At 55.6% G+C, this 5,357-nt stretch overlaps 1 protein-coding gene across 26 annotated transcripts in view; it reads left to right on the top strand.

Annotated features, from left to right (window-relative positions):
- MAPT (microtubule associated protein tau) overlaps positions 1–5,357 on the top strand; it is a 40,989-nt gene continuing 35,632 nt past the window's right edge. For all 26 annotated transcript variants that reach the window (XR_002002477.2, XR_002002478.1, XM_019009070.2 and 23 more), the window contains exon 1: positions 1–54. The gene's annotated coding sequence lies outside the window, so the exon portion shown is untranslated. The remainder of the gene's footprint in view (positions 55–5,357) is intronic.

The following is a 5,357-nucleotide window of genomic DNA, read 5'->3' as shown; positions in this document are numbered from 1 at the left end:
CACCGCCACCGCCGCCAGCAGCCGGCTCCGGCGCGGACACCCCCGCAGCGGCAGGTACGGGGAGGGGTGCCTGGGACGGGCCGGGGCGCCGCGAACCCCCGGGCGCGCTCTTCCCTTCGCCGCGTCCCGCGCGGAGAACGGGGGGAAAAGGGGGGGAAAAAAAAAAAAAAAGAAAAAAATCAAGCCCCGAGAAGCAAAAGCGGCCATTTCATCCCAAAAGCGGGCGCGGGGCGTGTCCCGGTGCCGGCGCCCCGGGGCTGCGGCAGCGCCAGGCGCGGCCCCTGCGGCAGCGCGGCCGCCCGGGGCAGGTGCGGCGGGCGGGGACGGACGGGGCGATGGAGAAGGGCGGATTTGGGGCTTTCTCCCCCCTTTCCGCCGCTCTCGGCCCCGTTCCTCCCGGCAGGTGGGGCCGGGGCTGCGGCAGGAGGGGCGGCAGCGCGGGGCCATGTTCTGCAGCCGCCTGGAGGGGGGAGGCAGCGGTGATTAAAAATGGTAAATTAATCAATAATGGGAAACCGTAACGAAAAAGCGTTTCGAATAAAAAAAAAAAAAAAAAAAAAAAAAGGAAAAAAGGAGCTGTCCACGCCCAGCCCTAAATTCTGCGGGGGGAAAGCGTTATTGAGGTCATGGCACCCCGGCGTTGCCCGGCTTTGTTGCACCCCCCAGTGCCCGTGTCGAGGGTTTGGTGTTTAACGTGAACGAGGTGGGTCCCGTCCTGTTGAATCCCGGCTGTTTTCCAGCCGGGATGAGGATGCAGGTGCCCATCCTCGTGGGTTTGGGGCTGTGGTGGTGCTGCTTGGTGTCCCTGGTGGTGCCTGGATGTGCTGTGCACATCCCAAGCATCCCAGTGCCATGCTGGGATTACCCTGGTCATGCTGGGATTGCCCCCTTTTCCCTTCCATCTGCCTCTTTTCACGCTGTCTCCTTTTTCTCATCCCAAAATCCCACCAGGTGTGGCGTGGGGCTGCCCCCCTTTCTGGGTTTTGCCTTTTTTACCTGTGGTTGTTGGGTATTTCTTTATTTTAAGCCTAACTTAGGTGGGAAAAGGGGAGTTTCCTTGCCAGGTGTTCCCAGGAGCACACACCTGCCCTCCTGCCTTGGAGCAGTTGAACATGCAAGGAGCAGAAACAGCGTGGAGATTCCTGCCTGCATCCCTGTGTGCCACATGAGCACAGGGGAGGAATGGCTTAGGGAAGATGATTTTTCCTGGTGCTTTTGAACACCTAGAAATGCAATCCTGCTGCTGCTCGCAGAGGGCAGCTGCCATCACTTTAAAAGGAGTTTCTCCTTCCATTTGCTGTGGTACCACCACGCGAGGTGCAGCTCCATTTGCAGCGAGAGGCTGCTCTTGCCTGGAAACGTGCTGGAAGGAGCAGCTGAGATGAGCTAAGCTGTCACCATTTGTATGCAGAGTATTCCCGAGCTTCCCCGGCGTGGATGTGGGCAGATGTTGGATGCGTGTCTGGATCAGTGGAACAAAATTCGCTACTCAGAATCGTTCATTTGTCTTGTCCAGCAATGGCTGCCCGCTTCCATCCCTTGGGGGGGTTTGGCTCTGCTGCCAGCACCTCGGATCTGGGGTGTTTGAAGGCTTTCCTTGTGGGGTTCAGTTTTCTTGGCATTATTTTTCTCAGGGTGGTCAATCTAAACTGGTCTCAGTTGGGTGTTTGCAGGCTGCCCTTGAGGGAGGAAAATTAAAACCTCGTTCTCTCTAGGTGTAAGAAATTGTCTAACCCAGTTATGCTTTGTTCCCTCTTCATGCACAAAATTCTTGGTTTTCACCCCAAGATGAGCAGCTTAAGGAGAAAAGCAAGGAGTTGGCTGATTTAGCTGTAGTTTGCAGAGGATTTGTTCATAGAATCATGGAATGGTTTGGGTTGAAAGGAGCCTTCCAGACCATCTTGTTCCACCCCCTGCCGTGGGCAGGGACATCTTCCATCAGATCCCTCCAGCCTGGCCTCCAGCACTTCCAGGGATGCAGATCCACTGCAGATGGTTCACACCTGGTTAGAGCATTGCATTCTCTCTTCTTTGAGTAAGGTTCAGGGGGAGTTCATTTTCTGAGGGCTGGGGAAATGTGATGCCCATGACACAGATCAGACAGGGCTGTTTATCCTGCACCAGCAGGGATTAACTGGGGATGGAAGTGCTGGGAGCTGTGTGCCCTGTGGGAAGCTCCATGAGGAGGGGATGGGGCCAGCCCCTGCAGGTGGCAAGTGCAGGTATTTTTTGTGTGTCTCCCTCTGTCAAGCACTGTGTTAAGTATTTACAGGTGAGGCTTTGGTTTGGTCTTGCTCACCCTTCTGTATTCCTGTGTATTCCCTTGCTGCCCTCTGCTTCCAGCCTCTGCCTTCCCAAGGTGTTCCATTCAAACTGTCCCATTCCCTCTGTGCTCAAAGAACTGCAGCTTCAGGAGGACCAAGCAAACGTGTTTATTTCATGTATTTATATACAAAAAGGAGGTGCTGTGGCTTTGTCATTTCCTTCCCAAAAGCCATGGGAAATTCTGCTCCCCTGGCCAGTCCTCACAGGATAAAAACGAGGAGAATGTGACCCTGGAGCTGCCCTTTCTCCATGAGGAGCTGGGTGTAGCCAGTCAGGGATGCTCACAGCATCTTGTGAGGTGGGTGTTGTTATCCTCTGCCTTTTGTGTTCTCCTGCAGCATTTTGGAGAGCTGTGTTCCTCATGGAGTCTCATTGATCCGTGGAGCACCACGGGCTTTTCCCAGTGTTTTGCCAGGTGTGGGATTTGGAAGTGTGTGGGTACCACCTTGCTGGGCTTCACTGAGCAAGGGATGGAGCAAACTGCTCCCTGCTTACCTTTATGTCCATCCCCACGTGGAAGTTGGGCATCACAGCATTGTGGGGCTGTTAGAAAAGCCCCACTGGAAGTGTTTTTGAGCTGGTGTTGGTGCTGAAGCTCTTGAAAGCCTGCCTTCATCAGCACAGGAGTGACAAATTGTCCTGACACATCCTGCAGCCCAGCTGGGGCTGCTGATCCCGTGGGAGCACCCGTGAGGGTGCGCTGGGTGCTGGGTGTGCCCACCCCAGCCTTCCAGACAAATCCCCCTTGGCTGGCAGAGCCTGCAAAACTGGATCACGAGGCACTGTCTAAGGGGAAATGCTCAGGGTGGCCGGTCCCTTTCTTCCCAAAGCAAGATTATTCAAAAGCTGGAAGAAAGCTGTGGATTTGAGTTTGTCTTGAGCAGAATAATCTTATTTTGTCAGCCCAGCGTGCTGGTGAGGCTTGGCTGTGCTCTTGATGTCCTCTGGGGCAGTGCTGCTGATTTAGCTGTAGGAATGCTCTGACACTTGATGAATGAGTCGAGCAAGAACGGGGCACTGGTTTCCACCTGGCTCCCAGTATTTCCCAGTTTGCCCAGCTTGCTGGCTGGGGGGGTTTGTTGGCTTGTAGGTTGTCTGGTTGACTCCTAGGCTGTGTGCTGGCTGTGCAGAGGTGTGGGGCTGGGCTGAGGGGTGGAAGCTCGGAGTGCAGTGCCCTGGACTTGTGACAGCCCCTCTGGTGATGCTGGGAGGGTGCTTGGTGTCTTGGGGCTGCTGGAATGTGGCAGCGGGGTTTAAAAGGAATTCGGGGGGCTTGTGGTTCTGCACACAGGTAAAGCAACCAACCCCGAGCAAAGTGGTCATGGCTGGTGCTTTCTGGCTCCTTCTGAGGTCTGCAAACCCACGAGTCCATGGTGAAACACTGAGAGCCCTTTCTCAAAGCAGAGCAGCCTCTCTGGCTGGACTAGAGCATCCAAGGCTGTTAAACCCCGAGGTGATCGTTCCCTTTGTGTACCTGTCCTGTAGCTGGGTGCGGGGGGAGCCCCAGCTCAGCATCCTGGCTCTTCCCAGCCTCAGTTCCGAGGAGCAGCAGCTCTCTGGGGGCCTCTCCCTGCTGCTGCAGCGGCAGCAGAGCTGGGCTGGCTTTCTAGGTTTTTCTGCCAATGCAGTGTAATCTCTTTCTACCTCAGGGGCTCCTGCATGCTCAGCTGTGGTGTTCAGGCTCCAGAGCCAGCTGGATGCTGCCTGGGGCTCCCCCCAAGGCACATCCCTGGGGCTGGGGGGTGCTCATCACTCACTTGGGTAGTGCTGGGTGCCGCGGGCTCTGCCTGCCTGCAGAGATGGAAAAGGAAGCGATTGCAGGAGTTGCTTGGGCTGCTGATCTTGCAGAGCAGCACAGAAATGTTCCCACTCACCTGGCAGCAGTCCTGGAAGAGGATTAGGGTGAGTGGTGTGGGGCAGGGCAGGGTGGGTTTGGTGAAACCTCAGCGAGCACCAGGCTGGCTCAGCCTTGCCAGAGGTGCAGCCCCCACAGGATCTGTGTCCCTGTGTGGAGATGTGCAGCTCCTGCAGGATCTGTGTCTCTGTGTGGGGATGTGCAGCTCCTGCAGGATCTGTGTCCCTGTGTGGGGATGTGCAGCTCCTGCTCTGTGATGTGCAGCTCCTGCTCTGTGATGTGCAGCTCCTGCAGGATGTGCAGCCCCTGCTCTGTGATGTGCAGCTCCTGCAGGATCTGTGTCCCTGCCTGGAGATGTGCAGTCCCTGTGTGGAGATGTGCAGCTCCTGCAGGATGTGCAGCTCCTGCTCTGTGATGTGCAGCTCCTGCTCTGTGATGTGCAGCTCCTGCTCTGTGCAGTGCCGTTCCCACACGGTGTTTTGGCATGAGCAGCCCTCAGTCCCGAGCTGTCTTTGCAGGTCATTTTAGGATGTGCTGGATACAGCAGAATTGGGGCCCTTTGGGTAACCCCTTGTGAGGTTTTCAAGGTGGGCACAGCTCTGCTGTGAGGGACTGAGTGAATCCGAGCCTCTCTTGCAGCAGGATGGATCTCCCTCCTCCATCTGTGAGCTGGAGCTTTGTTTTACACTGAAATCTGCTGGTTGTAGGCTGGTTTTTTTAAAGTGCCTGTGGAAAGCATGTGTGGTTTACACTGGAGTCTGGAGGAGAAGTATCTGTGCCTTTAGACTTGAGTGGGTTTTCTTTGCAAGTCTAATGAGCTTTTTGCGCCTCAGAAATCAATCCACTGGTTTTTCCCTTTTTTCCCTAGCAGAGCAGTTAGTAAAGGTGGTCATAACACATAGTGTGGCTCCTCTTTTCAGTGTCTCTCCTTTAAATGTCCAAGGAAAGGGAGCGCCAGGGGATGCCTTCGGTTAACCTGAAAGGATTATTGCTGCAGCTGGGCTAAAAATTTCCATCTTTGCAGCCTTTGCACTCTACCTGCCCTTCCCTCTCTTCCTCGAGCAGATCTGGTGTCGCTGCCGTTCTGTCCTGGCCTCTCTGGGTGTCCTGCAGGGCAGGGGGAGGCAGAGGGGTTTGTCCCCAGGAGCTGAGGGGTGTCTGGACAGTGCTGTCAGGC

The sequence above is a fragment of the Parus major genome, chromosome 27, assembly GCF_001522545.3.
Source record: "Parus major isolate Abel chromosome 27, Parus_major1.1, whole genome shotgun sequence".
Lineage (NCBI taxonomy): Eukaryota > Metazoa > Chordata > Aves > Passeriformes > Paridae > Parus > Parus major.
The sequence above is the reverse complement of the archived record's forward strand: the minus strand, read 5'-3'. Positions and strand labels throughout refer to the sequence as shown.